Here is a 22,247-nt window from a genome sequence, read left to right on the forward strand (position 1 = left end):
CCACCTCTCCCCAAGCTGTGACAACTAAAAACATCTCTAGACATCTCCAATATTTCCTGGGAGACAAAACAGCAAGCTGTTGAGAACCACTCTCCAAAGGGAAAATGACAAAATTCTCAAAAAGAAAATCAGTTAACTGGAGTTTAAGGAGTGCTGGTTTGGGACCAAGTTAAAGGTGAGGCTGAAGCCAAATACAAGAATTTCATATCTAGCTAAGATCTCTAAAAATAAAAGGTAGAATTAGGATAAGTTATGACAGAAAAAACTGAGAAACTTAATGAAGCTAGATGTTATGCTTGGATAGATAACTTTCATATAAGTTGTGTTTGTTGTAAAAGTTTTTCTATATTATGTTTGTGCATCAATTGATATATTTTAGTCAATGTAGAAGACAGATTTCTTTTTTTTTTTAATTTTATTTTTGAAAAAGAGAGAGAGAGAGAGCACAGGGGAGGAGCAGAGATTCCGAAGTGGGCTCCACACTGACAGTCCCTGATGTGGGCCTCGGACTCACAAACTGCAAGATCATGACCTGAGCTGAAATTGAATGCTCAACCGACCGAGCCACCCAGGCACCCAAGAAGACAGATTTCTTATGACTGACATCTCCTTTGACTGGTGAATACCCATGCTGAAACTATTATTAAATATTTTAATACTTGCCTTGCACACATATGTATATATGTGAGTGTGTATCTTTTTTACATTATGTCTTAATCTAGAATTCAGTGAAGAAATCCCCTTACTGAAACTGAGTGTCCTCTTATAAATGAAAATTAGGGGACATATTTTTAAGAAGAGTGATCCAAATGAAGAAGCCTAGTAAAGAATAACTGAACTAACCCACATATACTCGCGGGGAGTAACAAATTTTATAATTTTGTACATATTCTATGAAACGATGATGGACAATTCAAATTGCAAAAGAATATATAATAGAATCCTTTTTAAAGTTTTTCTGTAGGAAAAAAATATCTGTAACGTACACAAAACTTCTTCTCAGGGGATGAGATATGGATGTCTTTCCACAGTGACTAGAGTTTAACACTGGGAAGTGATGTAAGACACCTGCCTCAAAATTACCCCACCCTTGAGACGTGGGAACTAGGATGTTTATACTGAAACTCCCATGAGTCATTGCTTGCAGTTTACTCCTGGACTTGGGAGGTATTCATTCTCCAGCAGTGGTAACGCTGGTCTGTCATGCACATGATGGAGTTCGTTTCTGTGGTTCTGAAGAAAACCCTCAGGCACATAAAAGCTGATACTGGCATATGGAAGTGAGCTGCGCACACTGAAATAGCTATACCATAGGATGTGGTAGGCATAGACAGTGTCTGTTACAGTTGCACACAAATATTAAAAGTAAATAAAACCAATTTTTACTGTTATTTAGCTTTGACTTTCTTATTGCAGATGTATTATCATCAGAGGCACAGAAAAATTATCTTTATCAAGCTTAACAATAAAAATGTATAAAATTACTGATTGACTCAGGAACCTGTCAGGAACACTTGAGAGGCTTATTAAAAATTAGCCTCAATTAAATAAAATTATTTTAAATGATCAAGGCACTGGTGGGATTTTGAAATGGATGCAAACTTAAAAATAAAATGAAATATTGATTTCTTTTGTGGTGATTAATGACACTAGAGATATGTCATTAGATGTTTACTGAAGAGGGACAATTTTCCTTGAGCATTTTTTCCTTTAGTTCAGTTTTAGTTGACCAGATTTCATTTTGTTTTTAAAAAATCATTTCAAGTAATATTCAATTCATCTCTGTCAAACTTCTGGAAATTGGGCATGGAGGAGGCAGGCAATCTTCTTAAAGGATTCTACACAAAATAATGACTATGGGAGTAAAAAATATACTTAAACAGACATTTCTCTCTTGCTCACCTTCCTCAAGCCACTAAATCAGAATTCTGCAAGGCTAAAGTTTTAGGGCCCTTCTGTTCTCACTGCCTTATTGGAGAGGAAGTATTTGACATTAACTTCCCCCTGCAATGCAAGTTGCAATGCTCTCTAGCTAGTGGATATTGGGACAGAGACTTGACTATAGGAGAGCCCGAGAAGAAATGGCCTTGGGGATGGGACAAGCAGGCAGCCCCTTCCTTTCTCTGCCTCTCTGCTTAGGTTTCTCCCGAGCCTCCATCCTTCCACCTCCTTTGTCTAATTGGGTATGCCAAGCTTCCTCACCTCTTCCATTCGTATAAATGCTACTAGAGTCAGTACTTTAGTAGGCCTGAGGAAAGGAGTTTTTATTTCTATCATCTCACTGGAGAGCACTTACTGCCCCTAAAGTAATAAATACCCCTTATCCCTTCTACATGTATGCCTCTCTACTTCATCTATTTATGTCTGATATAGTGGAAAGAGGACTGGCCCCCAGATTACTGTACTTAGTTCTTACCCTAACTTTTTCAGTGAAATTGAGAAAATAATGACCCTGGGTCTCAGTTTTCTAACTTGAATAGTAAAGAAGGGTTAAACAAGATGATACGTTTAAGTCTAAAAATGTCTCCAGTCTTCAAAAAAGATATACTTGTGTTAGCCCAAAGAAGGTGTTTTGAGAGTTTTAATTTGAGAGATATGAAGGGAGTGAAAAGGAGCCTCTTGGTGAAGCCCTCCCTATCCTTCATCACATCCCCCTACCTCTATAATATGCCTAAGGAGTAATCAGAAGTAATCCCATCATGTACCTTTTCCAAGTTTATGGCAGTTTCTACAAGTCACTCAAGATTTCCAGGTCATTGTTGATCACGTAGCCTCATCTCTACAAAGTTCTGTATTTTGCTGAAGATAATCCTATGTCCTGCCCCTCCCCATCTTCCAAAGTCCCCTTGTCTTCAGAGTGCATCATCAGTAATATCCCCCTAGTCCCCACTTCATCTCTAAACAGTTCACTCATTGTCTACTGTTCACTCAATAAATATATATTGAATGAATGAGTGAATGAATGAATTTAACTGAATGAGGTCTCAAACTCAGAGGACCCTTGCCCTACTAAGGTCATACAGAATCTCAGAACTGAACAAAATGCAGCCAGCACACCAATGCCACATTGTTTGAATTGTGGCCCTATTACACACTCTAAACTTTAAGATTTAGTTAGGAGTTAGTGTCATAAACAGTGCTGCAAACATGCCATAGGATGATGAAATGCAGACAGAATCTTCCAGGTACCCTATGTTACCCTATGAAGTTCACCAAACTTCTTGACTAGATCCAACCTGGCCAGATTCCTTTGTTGATGTGGTAATCATGAAGTTTGTGCATGTGATAGAGCTTAATTTCCCAAAGCATAACTTTCCACTAAGTTATTAGTGAGTTTCATTAACAAATCAAATGAATAATCAGCCTACCTCTATTTGAGCCAATCTTAACTAAGAGAAGGCAGAGCAACATTGATATCTTTGAAGCAGTCAGCAGACAGGCCAAATCTGAGCCCAAGTCCTTGACAAGTTGAAAGCTGTCACATCAACCAAATAAAAGAGGTAAACTGTTGCCTGCCAGATTGGCTTCAGAAGCTTTTGATCAAGGCTATCGTGGGTTCATCTGAAAGACCTTAGTCCTCTACACAGGGTCTCACAAGGTTACAATCAAGGTATAGGCAAGGCTGTGTTCTAAAATGGAGGCTTGACTAGCAGAAAAAATGCTTTCAGATTAATTCACGTTGTTAGAAGAATTTAGTTCCTTGCGGTTGTATAACTGAAATCCCTGCTCTCTTGCTGGCTATTGGTCAAGGGTCTCTCTCAGCTCTTGGAGGCTGCCTACAGTTTCTTGCCACATGGCCCACTCTGTAGACCCTCTCAAGACATGAAAACTTACTTCTTCAAAGCCAAAAACAAAAACAAAAGAAGACTCTTCCTTCAATCTGCCAAAGATGAACCTTATTTAATGCAACCTAATCTTATCTGTTGGCTAGATTACCATATTCTGTTGGCTAGAAGCAGGTCACAGGTCTATTCACATACAAGAGAAGGGGATTAAATAGAGACATGGATAGCAGGAGAAAAAAATATTGGTATCGGAGATCACCTAAGGTCTGCCAGCCATAGTTACCACTAAACTTTTTGTCAGCAGACTAATACCCTTGAATAAATGGAAGAACATATTTAAGATACTAAAGAAAAAAAGACATAATCTAAGAATTTTTAACTAGCAAAATTTAACTTTCAAAACAAAAGATAAAAACATTATCAATATGTAAGAACTAAGAGGATATTGATCTCATGTGCTCATTCTGAGATATCTCAGAAAAAAATATTTAGACAACCCAAATTGGTAGAGTAGAACTATGATGATGATTAAATATACACTTACTTATAGAGTTAAGACTAAGTGAGGATTGGGGTGCCTGGGTGGCTCAGTGAGTTGAGCATCTGATTCTCGATTTCGGCTCAAATCATGATCCCAGGGTCATGGGTCGAGCCCAACATCAGGCTCTGCACTGAGTGTGAAGCCTGCTTAAGATTTTCTCTCCCTCTCTCTCTCTCTCTCTCCCCCTCTGCTCCTCTCTCCCACTCCTACTCTCTCTCAAATTAAAAAAAATAATAATAATAATTACTAAGTGAGCATTAAAATAGAAGGACTAGACTTCTGGTTTCCAGTCCAGCACGTAAGGAGCTTGAAAGTCATCATTCTGTTCTAGCCACAGGTAAAATACTGAACAAAGTGAAAAGTAAAAACAACTTTTCTCATATCCATCAAAGAAGTGATGTCACAGGGAAAACTGATGTCCCCAAAATTGAAGTACAAAACGGGAGATACAGAGCCACACTTACCAGAGCAGAAACCCTCAAGCAGGAACTTCTGTGGGAACCAGCACCAGGGAGGAAACTGGAATTTTAAAAATACTCTAGAGCATTCTGTTCTTCTTAATATGGTTTGTCCTCAGGAGAAACTATTTTATCAGAGCCTAAACTATTAGGGCTTTATCAAACACTAACCTAACTAAGAAAAGGAAAATACCCGTACTAGCTCACTCTAGCTAATCCCGTCCCACGCAAAAAGGAGAAAAAAACTGAGAAACAGGAACAGGCTCAAAAAAGACAGAGACCTGGGGCGCCTGGGTGGCCCAGTCAGTTGAGTGTCTGACTCCGGATCAGGTCATGATCTCATGGTTAATGGGCTCAAGCCCACATTGGGCTCCGTGCTAACAGCTCAGAGCTTGGAGCCTGCTTCAGAATCTGTCCCCCTCTCTTTCTGCCCCTCCCCTGTTCACACTTTGTCTCTCTCTCAAAAATAAATAAATATTTTTTAAAATTTAAAAAAAAAGAGAGACCTAATCACAGGACTATAGAACATCCCCCCCACACACACATGTAACCACCACGTTACTAAAGGCCTATTTACAGAAGTTCCTTTTACCCAGTGTATCATGTATGGCTATCAAGAAAGAATTACAGATATACTAAAAAGAAAATAAACACAATCTGAACAGACAGAGCAAGCATCACAACCAGACTCATCTAGCAGGGATGACTGGAATTATTAGACTGAAAATTTAAAACAATTATAATTAATATGCTCAGAGTTCTAATAAATAAAGTAAAAAGAATGCAATAATTAATGGACAATGTAAGCAGAGAGATGAAGATTCTATGAAAGAATCGGAATGAAATGATGGAGATCAAAATACTATAACAGAAATGAAGAATGTCTTTGACAGACTCGTTAACAGACTGGACGTGGCTGAGGGAAGAATCTTTGAGCTTGAGGGTATCTCAATAGATATTTCCAAACTGTAAAATCAAGGACAAAAAATACTGAAGAAAAAAAAAAAGGGAACACAATAGTCAAGAAGTTTGGGAGAACTACAGAAGGCGTAACATACACATAATGGGAATACCAGAAGGAATAGGAAGACAGCAAGAAACAGTAACAACTAAGAATTTCCCAAAATTAATGTCAGATACCAAACTACAGATCCAGAAAGCTCTGAGAACTCAAATCAGGATAAACACCCCAAAAAATCTACACCCAGGCATGTTATATTCTAATGGTAAAAAAAAATAAATCAAAGGCAAAGAAATAACCTTCCGATGGTGTACACTGAGTAATTTACAGAGTTGTTGAATCATTATGCTGTACACCTGAAACCAGTAGAACACTTCATGTCAATTATGCTTCAGTGGAAGAGGAGGGGAGGGAGTTATTGAGGAGGAAAAGAAAGAAAGAATCCTGCTGGAAGCTAGAGGGAAAAAAAATGCTATAGAAAAGCAAAGATATAAATTACATTGGCTTCTTCTCAGAAACCAGGAAAGCAAGAAGGAAGTGGAGTGAAATATTCAGTGCTGAGAGAAAAAAAAAAAAAACCCTAGAATTCTGTAACCTATGAAATTATCTTTCAAAAGAAGGAAAAATAGAGACTTTCTCGGATGAACAAAAATTGAAGGAACTTGTTGCCAATAGACTTGCTTGCAGTAAATGTTAAAAGAAGTTCTTCAGAGAGAAGGAAGATGATATAGGCCAGAAACTTGGGTCTACATAAAAAATGGAAAAGCATAAGAGAAGCAATAAGTCAACACAGAATAAAAACTTTTATCTTTCTTACTCTCAATTGATCTAACAGGTAACATTTTCTTAAAATAATAATAGCAAAAATGCAGTTGATTGTATATATATTATATACATGTATATAATATATATACATATGTATACGTATATAATATATATACATATGTATACGTATATAATATATATACATATGTATACGTATATAATATATATACATATGTATACGTATATAATATATATACATATATATATATATACACACATACAAACTTGTGTATAAGTTAAATGGACAACAGTAATGGTAAAGAGACGGAAGAAACTGGGATTATTTTGTAATTATAAAGTAGCCGGACTACCCACAAAGCAATACAGCGCTATTTAAAAATGGACATTTACTTGTAAATGTATACTGCAAAAGCTAGTATGCCACTAAAAAGAGTTTTTAAAAAGTATAATTGATATGTTAAACAATAAGAAAAAATGGAATTATATAATATGCTCGATTGAAACCACAAAACTCAGAAAAAAAGTAGAAGAAATAAGCAGGAACAAAGAACAAAAGCAACTAATAGAGAACAGTGACAAATATGGAAGATATTAATCCAACAATATCAATAGTCACCTTATTTTTTTAATGTTTATTTATTTTGAGAAAGAGAGTGGGGAAGATGCAAGAGAGAGAGAGAGAGAGAGAGGTTCCCAAGCAGGCTCCCTGCTGTCGGCGCAGAGCCTGATGTGGGGCTCCAACTCACAAACCCTGAAATCATGACTTGAGCCAAACTCAAGAGTTGGAGACTTATCCAGCTGAGCTACCTAGGCACCCCTCAATAGTCATTTTGAATGTCAGTGGTCTAAATACACCAAATTTTTAATCAACAGAGACTGTCAGCGTAAGAGTGTAGCAAAAAACAAGACCCAACTACATGTTGCCCATAAGGCCCCACTTTAAATATAAAGAGTCATATCAATTAAAGTGAATGGAATGGAGAAAAATAAACCATGCTAATACTGGAGCACCTGGGTAGCTCAGCTGGGTAAGTGTCCAACTCTTGATTTCGGCCCAGGTCATGATGTCACAGTTCATTAGACCAAGCCCCACATCAGGCTCTGTGGTGTCAGCACAGAGCCTACTTCGGACTCTCTCCCTCTCTCTCTGCCCTTCCCCCATTCATGCAAGCACATGCTATCTCTCTCTCAAAATAAATAAACAAACATTAAAAAAATAATAAACCATGCTAACACTAATCCAAGAAAAGATGAAAGTAATTTTAGGTAGTGCAGACTTCAGAGAAAGCAAAGTTATGAGGTTATGATAAAAAGGGGCATTACATAATGATAAAGGTGTAAATTCTCCAAAAACACATAACAATCCTCAATGTGTACACACCAAACAACAGAATGTCAAAATATACAAAGCAAAAACTTATAGTTACAGAGAACAAACTGGTGATTGCCAGAGGGGACTGGATGGGGGAATGGGCAAAATGGGTAAAGGTCAAAAGGTATAAACTCCCAATTATAAAATAAGTAAGTCATGGGGATGTAATGTACAGCATGACAACTATAGTTAATATGCTGTATTGCAAATCTGAAAGTTGCTAAGAGAGTCAGTCTTAAAAGTTCTCATCACAAAAAAATTCTCTAATTGTGGTGACAGATGTTAAGTAGTCTCCTTATGGTGATCATTTGGCAAAACTGTATACAAGCACTGAATCATGTCGTACATCTGAAATTAATATAATGTTGCATATAAATTATACCTCAAAAAAAAGATATATATCCACAAGTGAAAAAAATTCAATAATCCCTGTGTTTTTGAGAACCAGGATTCTTGATGTTTAAGAAAGGACATAAAAATTTAAAAGTGTTTAAGTAAAAATCCTGTAATCCTATATTAGAATGGAAGTAGCAGTATGATTTCTGGAGGTCTTTTGTATTTTAAAAGATGACACACACAAACACACAAACATATAGAATAGCGTTACTGCCATGTTGAAATCATCAATTTATGAATGAATGAGTCCAGGGACCAACACGCTGTTCCACAAGGAGGTTGATAATAAATATTGTTGGCTTTGCAGGGCCCATGGCCACAATTACAACTACCCAATTCTGTTATTAGAGAAAAAGCAGCATGGATAATGTATAAACAAATGTCCACAGGTGCATTCTGATAAAACTTTATTTACAGAAACAGGAGCTGGGGATCACTTGGCTCACAAAGCTTTGCTCACCTCTGAGTTAGGCAATGGACACGAATGACTGCTAACATCAGAAAAGTACAGTCCAGACAGTATTTGCCTTGAGGGAAGAGAGCAACACCTCTATACTCTGATCAGGTTTTGGGCTCCAGCTGCCAAATTACAAGAGATTCACAGGACAGATGTCCATGTTAAACAGAGTAAATTTAAGAAACTCTACAGGTCACTCTACACAAGTTCTTCAACATAAACTGAAGAGAAAAGATAAGGTGGGAGAGAGGAATTTTTAATACATATTAAATTATTTTAAAAGGGTTAAGACTCTAAACAAAATATTGACCAATTTTTTTTTTTTTAAGAAAAGAAAAAAGTTCCCGAGGCCTTGGTAGTACTTTTAAATGTGTATTGGCTCTTTCAGCATAGAGAATGAGGAAGCATTTGTCTCTTAATCAAGGCAGTTTGAGCAATAAACTTTGTTGGCCTTCCACCACCTGCAAGGTTACTGGTCTCCCACTGAACTTTGGCTCTGGCACCAGCGGAAGGTAGAAGGAGTCTGCCTTTGGTAGCCTCGTGATTTCCCTTTCAAGACTCTCCTTCATTATCCCCCTCACACTCATCAAATCCTGCCTCGTTTCCTATTTGCAATGTATGATAAAGTTTTTTTGGAGGTTTGGGATCTCTACATACTACTTCTATTAAGTAAGTGTAAGGAACTTTGAAGAATGGAAACCCTAGGTGACATAAAGAAGTAGTGTCATTCCCACTATATTGATAGCAAGGGTGACTGAATAGTGTATTGTCTAAACAGGGACACTTTTTAAAGTGAAAGTTAAGCATGCCAGGACAACAGGGATAAAACAGAACTCTCCCAGGCAAAATGGGAAGCATCTAAAGGTGGAAATGTTTTTGGGCTGAGAAGAGCTGCTTATGGTCTAAATTATAGATAAATGTAGATTAACACATGCTAGGCCTCCTCCTTCAGCTGGCTCTGCCTCTATGTCATGTGCCACTGTGCACTTGGCTGGGACACAGCATTCCTTCCGACAGACTACAGTACAAGAGATAACCCTCCATCTACCACCTGAGGGTAACTCACAAAGTACACCCCTTCTGATGCCTGCTTCCACAAGCAGAGTGTAGGTCTTTTTCAAAGTAAAGTGCTGTCTTTCTTTGAAAACAAAACAGAACAGAACAAAACACTACAGTACAAGTTTCTGGATGATGATTCCACTAATTCTAAGCCATTCTATGTGTAAAATGGAAGTTTCCATAAACCGTGCAGTTTGAATATACAGAGAGTCAGGATACCTCTCACACAACTGGCAACTGGCTAGATATTGTGCAAGATTTGTTGTTGTTGTTGTTTGATTCTGTCTACTTGCCTGGAAAATAAATAGTTTCAACCAGAGGCTGTCAGAATATATTTTAGCTTTGCTTCTTTTTATTTTTTTTAACACTCATTTATTATTGAGAGACAGAGCGTGAACAGGGGAGGGGCAGAGAGAGAGGGAGACAGAGAATTGGAAGCAGGCTCCAGGCTCTGAGCCCCTGGACACGGGGCTCGAACTCACAAACTGCAAGATTTGCAGCACACAAGATTTGCGGCTCACAAACCTGAGCTGAAGTCAGACACCCAACCGACTGAGCCACCCAGGCACCCCTAGCTTTGCTTCTTATTCTGAGTGTCATGTGTATGTATGTACACAAATTCATGTATACTCTTTGTTAAGAAAGTGGACTTAACATGAGTGTGTCAAAAGCAAAGAACAAAGGAAAACCAGTAACCTCAAAAAATGTTTTCTGAACGTGGTATCGCAGAATTCATCCAGGCCAGCAAACATGAGTTTGCCTACCTTATTCTTAAATATTTCTTTCTTTTATTAAAATTTTTTAAGTTTATTTATTTATTGAGAGAGAGAGAATGCAAGCAGGGTAGAGGCAGACAGAGACAGAGAGAGACAGAGAGAAAGGAGACAGAAAGAATCCCAAGCAGGCTCCGCAATGTCAGCGCAGAGCCCGATGCAGAGCTCGAATTCACAAACTGTGAGATCATGACCTGAGCCAAGACCAAGAGGCTGTTGCCTCACTGACTGAGACACCCAGGCACCCAACCTTATTCTTACGTATTTTCTAGAGAAAATGCTGCTGCAACCCCATTCCAGTAAGATGACACCCTTAGAACCAGAAAGTTCCAATTCTTTTCAGTTTATATCTTCTGAAAACAGGATAGTGTTGGAAGTTCAAAAAAGGACAAGAAGATTGTAACTCAAGAGTTTCAAACACCTCTTTGGGGTTAGCTAGTTCCGTCAACCATGAATTGCTCCCCTCACTTCATTTTCCAGAGCTGTGGGCTACAGTGATGTCCACAGGGACTGCAGTTGAGAACAATTAATTGACTCTTTTCCTGTACCAACACCCAAAGGTAAGCAGCAAATTGACATTTTGAGAGGTTATTGGTATGATGCAGAAAGTTCTGAGTTACAAGATAAGTAAGTGTAAGATTCATTGATTTAAAGCCATAGCTAGCTAGCATTTACTAAGTTTTGTAAAATATAGCAGGCAGCCATCTCTGCCTTGGGAGTTTACAAGAGTCTAAATCAGACAGACAAGTGAGACCCAGAAATCTAATGAGACCAAGTGACAAATGCAGAATGAGAAAATGAAATGAAGCTTAGCATCCAACAGTGACTCCAGAAACCAAAAAGTAACCCAGAAAAGCCTTCCCTGAAGACCCAGGAAAGTACCTGAAGTTTTCAGTAAGAGCTTAGTTTCCAAATAGCACCTTCGTTGCTGGAGAAACAATACAGGATTCACACTACCTCTGCAGGCAGATCTGACTTCCAAATGGCTCAGTACTACGTCTTTGGAGTGGCTGCCCCAGGCAAGTCTTGAACACCACTGAGATTTCCCACAGTGTCTTTGTGTGTATTGTGGCAAAGAGGAGGAAGAGAGCTGAAATCGTTTATTGGCCTCTTTCCTATACCCTTCTTCCTCTTGTTCCTTTAAAAACAATTTAATGAAGGTAGAAGAACATTATAAAAAATATTTTTTCCACTGCACACATGCTCCTTTTTAGTCCTCATCACATTATATTCAAACCAGGCGTTGTGCCTAGCTCCTTGCAGTAGATCAAGTGGATGGCCCAAAAGATCTCTCAGGGCCCATGTCCTTCACAATATGACTCTTCAGCTCTTCCCCTGAAGAGATGGAGTTTATTCCCCATCTGCTCCACCCCTACCTCGAATCTGGGCTGTACTTTAGACTTACTTTTGGCCACCAGAACATGACAGAAGTGATTCTGTGTCAGTTCTGAGGCTATGTCTCAAGAGATCTTGTTAATTGCCCTTGACATCTTGGATCCTCACCATCATGTGAACGAGCTCAGGGTAAGCTGCCAGACGATGAGAGACCACATGAAAGGAATCCAAGTTGTCTCATTTGTCTTAGCCAAAGCCCTCCAGGCTTGCCAGTGCCCTGTTGAATTGCCAGCTGATAACAGGTAAATGAGTAAGCTCAGCTAGAAAAACTATCCATTTGACTCAGAATCATGAACTAGTTGTTGTATCCTACTGTTTGCCATGCAGCATTATTATGGCAACACATAACTGCTGCACCTCCCTACTAAATTTATTCACACAGACCTTAATACAGGACAGATGAATTAATAAATAATGAGTGAATACATGAAATTGATACCATAAACTACATGCTACGGTTTTAAAGGGATTCTGCCTCATTAAACACAGAAGAATTTTGAATTATCATCTTCTGTTTTCCTAACTAGAAACTCTTCCTCTGCCTCAGCTCATCTTAGAATGCCTGACACTGACTGAGCATGTAGATCACTCTACTGACCTCAGGCAACCACTCAGCCAGCTGTGCTCACTCTGTCTCTGAGCCAAAGTTATGCAAGCAGAGGAACAGCACAGAGGAATGATGCAGGACTATAGGGTGTCTGCCCATTCTCGTCCCCAGATGTGGAAAGGGGGGGTGGTAGAGGTTGTTCACTGATGTTTCTGCCAAGAGTGGAGGGAAGAATGAATAAACAAGTATGCTTTGGAATGAAAGAAAAAAAAAAAAAGAAAACTTTTCTTCTCTCTCCCAGTCATGCGCGCACACACACACACACACACACACTCAGCACAGATGTTGCCACACAACACATCAAAATTCCATAAAAACAAACAAAACTCTGTGATGAATACAATGGAATCTGCAGCCAAGGAGACCAGAAAATACTTGAGAAAATGTGTAGTAACTGGGGAGGACAGACACAGCTGTCTCGGAGGGCAGCACAGAGGTTCCAGATTTAGAGAAAGGGGCATCTGTGTGAGCTGGAGAGCTAAGGAAGGCTAGAGAAGTCTGACTTGACCCAAACTTTAGAGGCCCCGCTCAATGTGGCCAGATCTTGAGGTACAACTGTAAGTCTGGATGAAGATGCATTACAAAGCAAATAGAGGCTTGACGGTGAGACTACCATGGAAAATTTTCAGAGGAACCAAGTGGGTGCAAAAAACTTACATAAAAGAGTTATGGTAAGGCTAGATTGTATGGTGCTGCCATATCTTTCTGTGCAGATTTGGAGAAGTACAGGTAAAGGAAGAGTGGGGTGGTGATGTACTACAAGTATGAAGTGTTAAGGTTTCATTCTAAGGGCAAGGCATGTGATGCAATTAAAATGAAGTTACGTGAGTCAAAAATAGGGAGCATTTGGACAGAGGTTAAAATGGTCATACTGTACTGCTCTCTGCAAGTATTCAATAAACATGGACTCATAAAAATATACTTTTCCCTTGAGATCTTAGATTTATAGTGCATTTCCCTGGTTTTTAAACTCTCTAGAGTTGGTGAGACTTTCAAACCAATATTTACAAGGGAGCTCATGCTTCACACTCCATAACTTTTAGGGCTGGCAGAAGTGAGGGGGAGGGGAACACCTCTCTTTTCATCCCATCCCAACACAATAACGGATATAATCCTGCAGGAGTCTCTGAGCAAACAGCTGTGTTTAAACTCACATTTCCTTCTGTCACAGCCTGGTGATTCACGTTTCATTCCTCCTCCTACCTCCCTCCTTGAAACTGTGGTCCACAAGCTCACTGTTCCTGCCCACATCCCTCTTTTTTTTTTTTTTTTAAGTAATCTCTATGCCCAACATAAAGCTTGAACTCACCACCCTCAGGTCAAGAGCTGCATGCTCTACTGACTGAGCCAGTCAGGCGTCCCTGCCCATGTCCCTCTTGTTTTTCCAATGGCAGATGGGTGGCTGGCTCATAAGAAGGTTCTTCTTAATACTGCTTCATTCATGGGGTTGGAAGCAAAGGCTTCCTCTTATCTCTTCTCTCTCCTCAATGAGATGGGCAAATGTTGTTTTAGGAACCCCTAACCCTAAAGAACCCAGTGCTGCTTGAAGAGTTTGCTTTAATGCCTCTCCCTTTATAGCCTTCAAAAGAGCTTCTTCATCAGATTTAAGGTATGGTATGTCACTCAGTGAGCCAAACAAAAGCTGAATACAACTCACACTGACGTTTATGGTATTTTGTGCTTAATGACTCTTATACTACACTTCCTAAATTACTCTCATAAAAAAAACTGAATTTGAAAAGCTATTTTTCTCAACTGCCACTAATACTCATCTCATTTTGTTCTGTTGCACAGTTGAGCATGACAGATTTAGTCCGTGTTGATATGCTCAAATTTTTCCTTTCCTCCTGCTTTGCAGGCTACAATGTTTTCTTTTTTTTTTTTAATTTTTTTTTTAACGTTTATTTATTTTTGAGACAGAGAGAGACAGAACATGAACAGGGGAGGGGCAGAGAGAGAGAGGGAGACACAGAATCTGAAGCAGACTCCAGGCTCTGAGCTGTCAGCACAGAGCCCGACGCGGGGCTAGAACTCACGGACCGCGAGATCATGACCTGAGCCGAAGTCGGACGCTTAACCGACTGAGCCACCCAGGTGCCCCTACAATGTTTTCTTTTTGTTTTTGTTTTTTAAGCTGAGGGCAAACTAAATTTTCAACTACCTGTAACAATCTGATTTTTAAAATGTATCCTTCTAGTGGTTTTCTTTTATACAGAAAAACAGACCATAGGCCTAAGACTGGTTTCAGAGTGTGCAACATAGAGCCAATCTTTGGATACTCCATCTGTCTTATGAACAAGGAAAAAGCAATTTGTTCTTTTTGCCCCAAAAGGAAGATTTGGTACTTCTGTGGTTGAGCAGTGCTAAGCCAGGGTTAAAATAAGAGCAGGGCACTTGTGTGCATATAAGATCAGGGCTTAGAAAATGCTACTATTTTATCTATTTTTACTTAGTGCCACGAACATTCTGCAATAAATATTTTTCAGGAAAGAAGCCCATGTAATAACCTAGCTCTTTAATCTGCAAGCCCCAGGCATTTTCATTAAGTCATTCAATACCAACAGCACTGACTGGACAAAAAAGCTGGGGCTTATAAACCAAAGTATCACTTCTATAGAAGGCTTATTCTAACTACTCTTATAAACACGGTCTTCGTTCAAAATCTGGGTTACCTACAAAGAGAGAGAAAAAACAAGAAAGGACAAGATAAGAAAAAGCAAATGTTATTATCTTAAAAAACAAAGTAAGTATTTCGAAGGTGATGAAGGTAGTAGCAGAAGAGATCTGCTCCCAAATCTTTTTTTTTTTTTTTTGGATTTCAACTATAGTATTGAGTCCCTAAAAAGGACAAGAACTGGTATAACAAAAGCATGAGATACAGACAGTAGGTGCCTATTCTTACACATCTCATAAATTAATGAATTCATTTCTTCATCTTGAAAATGGTGATGAACAACTGCCACATTTTAGGCACCAGGCACAGTGCGACGTGCTAGAGCCAATGGAGTAAGTAAAACAGGATTCATACCCTCTAGTGCTCACAGTGGAAAGGAAGAAACAAATACATACAAACAATTATAATAAGATTCAAAATGTTGGCAAAAGTGAATTATATTTGCGTTCATCTAGTTTTCTGTCATTGCTCATTCAATCACTTATTCACTCATTCAACATTTATTGGGTCCTTTGTTTCAGGCGTTGTTCTTAGACATGGGAGATGAAAATGAACAGGATCCTTAACAGGAGTTCTCTTATAGTAGAAGGATGCCATTGAACACACGATTGACAATGCAGCGTGAGATGTGCTATTAACAGTAAGATAGTCACAGAAAATGGGGCAAATGACTCTGCCTATGTGAGCAGAGAAAAGCAGTGACAATTATCCTTTACTCAACTGATAGAAAACCCTAACCTGCAAAGTAAGGATTTTCTACAGATGAAAAAAGTGGGGAACCTTTAAAGATGTAGCCTTTCTTATTTGTGAATATGCTCATTTTCTTCCTACATTTGCCTTACAATGTATTTCAGGATTAAGGGATAATCTGGCAAGCCATTCTTAACTTCAACCTTCTAGAGTGTCAGCCATGGAAGCAGCACAGGATTGACTATGCTTGGGAAATGATTAGACGTCAGGGAAAACGAGCTACGAGAACTTAACTGGAGGTTTCTGTTATTAGAAATGGCATGGACCGGGAGGATGGGAAGACAGTGGAGTAGAAGGACCCTAAGGTCACATGTCCCATGGATACAACTAGATAACACTCACATCACTGTAAATAACCCAGAAATAGACTCAAAGACTGTCAGAAAAAACTCTACAACTAAGGTAGAGAAGAGAACACATTGACGAGGTAGGAAGGGCAAAGACGGTTTTTGAGCAAAACAGAGAACCACAGGTCAATATCCCTGATTTACACAGATGCAAAAATTCTAGCAAGCCAAATCCAGCAAAACATTAAAAAAAAAAAATTATTCGTTACAATCAAGTGGGATTTATTCCCGGGATGCAAGGGTGGTTCAATATTAAAAAATCAACCAAAAAGCATTTGACAAAATACAATATCTATTCATGATTACAAACCTCAACAAAGTAGGTCTAAAGACAACATACCTCAACATAAAGTCCTTATGCTAAAATCTCACAGCAAACATCTTATTCAATGGGGAAAAACTGTTCCCCTAGAGTCAGGAACAAGACAAGGATATCCACTCTCACCACTTTTATTCAACATAGTGTGGGGAAGTGCTAGCAATAGCAATCAGACAACAAAGAGATTAAAGATATCCAAATTTGTAAGGAAGAAGTAAAATTTTTACTATTTGCATATGACTTTTACTATATGCATATGGCATATTATACACAGAAAACCTGAAAGACTCCACCAAAACACAACTAGAACTGATAAATGAATTCAGTAAAGTTGCAGAACACAAAATCAACATATAGAAATCTGTTGCATTTCTGTATACCAACAATGAAGTAGAGGAGAAATTAAGAAAACAATTTGATATACAATAGCACCAAAAATAATAAAATACCTAGGAATAAACCTAATCAAAGGGTTGAAAGACCTGTACTCTGAAAACTATAAATAAAACACTGATGAAAGAAATTCAAGATGGGGCAAAGAAATGGAAAGACGTCTCATTCTCATGGGTTGAAAGAACAAATGTTAAAATGTCTCTACTACTCAAAGCAATCTACACATCCAATGCAATCCCTATCAAAATGTCAACAGCATTTGTCACAGAACTAGAACAAATAATCCCAATATTTGTATGGAACCATAAAAGACCCCAACTGGCCAAATCAATCTTGAAAAAGAAAAACAAAACTGGAGGTATCACAGTTCCAGAATTCAAGTTATATTACAAAGCAGTAGTAATCAAAATAGTATGGTACTGGCACAAAAACAGACACGCAACCAATAGAACAGAACAGAAAACCCAGAAATGAACCTACAAACATACGGTCAATTAATCTTCAACAAAGCTGGAAAGAATATCCAACGGGAAAAAAGACAGTCCCTTCAACAAATAGTATTGAGGAAACTGGACAGCTATGTGCAAAAGAATGAAACTGGACCACTTTCTTACACCATACACACAAATAAACTCAAAATTGATTAAAGACCTAAATATGAGACCTGAAAACATAGCAATCCTAGAAGAAAGCACAGGGAGCATTTTCTCTGACATCAGCCACAGCAACACTTTTCTAGATATGTTTCCTCAAGCAAGGGAAATAATAGCAAAAATCAACTATTGGGACTACATCAAAATTAAAAGCTTCTGCACAGAGAAGAAAATAATCAACAAAACTATAAGGCAACCTACTGAATGGGAGATGATAGATACAAATGACATATTTGATAAAGGGTTAGTCCCCAAAATATATAAAAAACTGATACAACTCAACACCCAAAAAACAAATAATCCACTTAAAAAATGGGCAGAAGACATGAACAGACATTCCTCTAAAGAAGACATTCAGACATCCAACAGACATATGAAAAGATGCTGCTCATAATCACTGATAATCAGGGAAATGAAAATCAGAACTACAATGAGATATTACATCACACCTGTCAGAATGGCTAAAATCAAAAACACAAGAAACAACAGATGTTGGTGAGGATTTACAGAAAAAGGAACCCTCGTGTACCATTGATGGGAATGCAAACTGGTGCATCTGCTATGGAAAACATTACGGAGGTTCCTCAAAAAGTTAAAAATAGAACTACCCTAGGATTCAGTAATTGCACTACTGGGTATTTACCCAAAAAATACAAAAACAGTAACTCAAAGGGATACATGCACCCCTATGTTTATTGCAGCATTACTTACAGTAGCCACATCATGGAAGCCAAATTATGGAATGGGGCACCTGGATGGCTCAGTCAGTTGAGCAACCGACTTCAGCTCAGGTCATGATCTTGTAGTTTGTGAGTTCGAGTCGCGTGTTGGGCTCTATGCTGATGGCTCAGGGCCTGGAGCCTGCCTTGGATTCTGTGTCTCCCTCTCTCTGTCCCTTCCCCGCTTATGCTCTGTCTCTGTCTGTCTGTCAAAAATGAATAAATTTTAAAAAAAATTATGGAAGTGCCCATCAATAGAGGAATGCATAAAGAAGAGGTGGTGTATATCTATAATGGAATATTATTTAGCCATAAAAAGGAATGAAAGCTTGCCATCTCCAACAACATGGACAAAGCTAGAGAGTATAAAGCTAAATGACATAGATCAGTCAGAGAAAAACAAATACCATATGATTCCACTCATATGTGGAATTTAAGAAACAAAAGAGCAAAGGGGAAAAAAGAAAGAGAAGACAAACCAAAATTCTTTTTTTTTTTTAATTTAAATTCAAGTTAGTTAACATACAGTGAAGTACTGGTTTCCAGAGTAGAACCCAGTGATTCATCACTTCCAAATAACACCCAGTGCTCATCCCAACAAGTGCCCTCCTTAATGCCCATTAACACATTTAGCCCATCTCCCCACCCAGCTCCTCTCCGGCAATCCTCAGGTTGTTCTCTGTATTTAAGACTCTCATGGTTTGCATCCCTCTCTTTTTATCTTATTTTTCTTTCCCTTCCCCTATGTTCATCTGTTGTATTTCTTAAATTCCACACATGAGTGAAATCATGATATTTTTCCTTCTCTGACTTATTTCACTTAGCATAATACTCTAGTTCCACCCACATTGTTGCAAATGGCAAGACTTCATTCTTTTTGATCACCAAGTAATATTCCAGTGTGTGTGTGTGTGTGTGTGTGTGTGTGTGTGTGTGTGTACACACCACCTCTTCTTTATCCATTCATCAGGCGATAGACATTCGGGCTCTTTCTATAATTTGGCTATTGTTGACAGCAGTGCTATACATGTTGGGATGCATTCTTAACTACAGAGAACAAACTGATGGTTACCAGAGGAGACGTGGTTATGGAAATGGGTAAAATAGGTGATGAAAATTAAAGGGTATATTTATCATGATGAGCACTGAGTAATAATTAGAATTGTTGAATCACTATACTGTATACCTGAAACTAATATAACATTGTATGTTAACGATACTGGAATTAAACAAACAGCTTCATAAAAAATAAATAAAAGAAATGGGACAAAGAGCCCATTAACCACACCTAAACTTTCCTTTAAAAAAAAAAAAAGGATGGGGCGCCTGGGTGGCTCAGTCGGTTAAAGCGTCTGACTTCGGCTCAGGTCATGATCTTGTGGTTCATGAGTTCAAGCCCCGCGTCAGGCGCTGTGCGGACAGCTCAGAGCCTGGAGCCTGTTTCAGATTCTGTGTCTCCCTCTCTCTAACCCTCCCCCGTTCATGCTCTGTCTCTCTCTGTCTCAAAAATAAATAAAAGTTAAAAAAAATTTTTTTTTTAAAAAGGATACCAAATTACACAAAGAAATGCATTATTTTAGCTTGTTTTTAATATTTTAGAATGATCACTCTAATGTAGAAAAGGTCACCTTTTAAACCCATCATCTTCATGCTTCTTTACAGTATAGGAAACAGATTTGCAAAAAATATTTAGGACTAAGATAACCCATCCCCATTACTGCATTCCTTGAATGGTAAGGAGTAGCTTGCCATAGTGTGGGTGGGACGTGGAGTGGAAGGAAGGCAGTTAGTTTCCTTTCTTACACAGCTTTTTGTTTTATAGGGAACTAAAACCTGCTTGATTTTCAACATTCCTGTTATATAATTGGTTTCTCTGTGCTTATCACTAATTCTCTCCCATTATCTTCCAACGGAAGTATAAAACTCTTTCTAATACAGTGTAACAGGTTGTTAAATTGAAAATGCCAGCTAAGTCATTGTAATATATTACATATGAAATCTCCTATGCAAAAAACTTCAAACCAAAGTACAGATTTTAAGAGATACCAGAGAACCAGTTAGTTCCAAAACCACAGGAGGATACAGAAAGGTCAAGAGATTGGAAATGAAGATATGATTTCCAAAGAAGGGTGTGTGTTTGTGCATGCACACACACCCATGCACACTACTAGGCTCTGAGTTTCACTTTCTGTGAGGGAAAAAGGTAGCGTGCTACCCTTGGCAAAAAGGGGCTTCAAAAAAGAGCCTAATGTCTTCCCTGGAGTATGAGACATGAGATGATTGAGATCTGACAGGCAGGCAGGAGGGGCAGGTGGTGACTTATTTGGGCAATGAAGCAACATACTTCTGGGAGAGGAGCTGAGGATCTCATGGAGAGAACTAGCCTGGGGACATTTTTTGCCCTGCTCAAGAGGACTCTCTGGCAGGGCTACTGAGCTTCTAAAGGAAGAGGCAATAGGAAATGGTGGCTGCGTGGACAGGTAGAGAAGCAGCCTCACGCTCCTACTGCGGGTGCTGCAGCTGGGTGAGCACAGCGTGGGGGGGGGGGGGGGGCGTTCCTGCAGAACCCCCAGAGCAGCCCTAAGAGGAAAACCAGCTCCAAACATCTTAACAGCAGAATCAGGGCTAATCTGAAATTTTGTCTCCACTTTTCCCTTTCTCCCACCAAACTGCACTCCCCAAAACCCACAGCATCAGTAGTAACAGCTTGCAAGTGGCAAACAAGTGGCCAGCAAGCACAGAAAAAATCACCTGCCCCTTTCCCACTGACAGCGGCTGGTCTGCCTCAGTGCCAGGTGGAGACTGCATGATAAACCAAATGCATGATTGTAGTTATGGTTTAGTTACAGATCATGGATATTCTAATTTACATATTAAGAGCATATGTGAAATGGAAAGTTTCAAATTCAAAGGATCAAATTCCTGGTCTTTCTCTACAGACAATTTCATTTCTGCTTCAAACTGCCAATTCTTTCCTGCGCTCTTTTCTAGTAAAATTGCTGAAAGCACATGGTATTGCCTATCACTCTTTTCCTAAACTTATCCCCAAAGCTATAGGCTGAGGAGAAACATGGTCTGCTTTTCAAGTCTCCAGAGGACAGTTTTGCTAATTGTTTTCCTACGGCATGACAATAGAAGTTTATTTTTTGGCCCCACGAAATGTCTCTTTTTGATTGGCAGGTGGCTATGTTCCAAGCATCAAGCAGCACTTCAGAAATCCAGTCTCTTTCAATTTTATGGCCCCACCATCATCAACCTGTAGCTTCACAGGCCACCAAATCCATTTCTGCATGAGCCTGATAGAAGGGGAAAGAACACAAAGCATCTTCTATCAGAATTTTTTTTGTGAACCAGGCCCCCAAATGTCATCAATCACTTTGTCTTGCGTTCCACTGGTCAGAACCCAGTCACATGGTCACATCTCACTCTAAGGGAGCCTGGGAAATGCAATATATATTTGTGCAAAGGAAGAAGAAACAGGCTTGGTGAACAACTAGACTGCTTCTGCCACTGGAGGGTTTTATTTTCTAAGAGTGAGCCAATTAGCTATGTGAACGTCTGGAGAATTTATCCAGAAGAAAGGAGGGGTGGGAGGAATCAATTACTGAAAAACTGTAAAAGAACAATGGAAGACAAAAATAGTGTTTTGATTACATCTCTAATTTGGGCTTGTTTGAAGCATAATTTTCAGCTGTCAAATGCACAACACCAGGTAATATATCAGTTGTGTTTTTACTTTGAAAACATATCTCTTACAGACCTCTGGGCTGATTTTTCTAATCTGGACTGACTGTTCTCACAT

The 22,247-nt window shown here is 38.9% G+C and overlaps 1 long non-coding RNA gene across 1 annotated transcript; it reads left to right on the forward strand.

The window, feature by feature from the left end:
- The first annotated feature begins 12,961 nt into the window (after positions 1-12,961).
- Positions 12,962-22,165, forward strand: LOC131507038 (uncharacterized). The gene is made up of 2 exons (XR_009259282.1): positions 12,962-13,261; positions 21,626-22,165. It is a non-coding gene; the product is annotated as an uncharacterized LOC131507038 (long non-coding RNA).
- The last annotated feature ends 82 nt before the right edge of the window (positions 22,166-22,247 follow it).

This window comes from Neofelis nebulosa, chromosome 3 (genome assembly GCF_028018385.1).
Source record: "Neofelis nebulosa isolate mNeoNeb1 chromosome 3, mNeoNeb1.pri, whole genome shotgun sequence".
Taxonomy (NCBI): domain Eukaryota; kingdom Metazoa; phylum Chordata; class Mammalia; order Carnivora; family Felidae; genus Neofelis; species Neofelis nebulosa.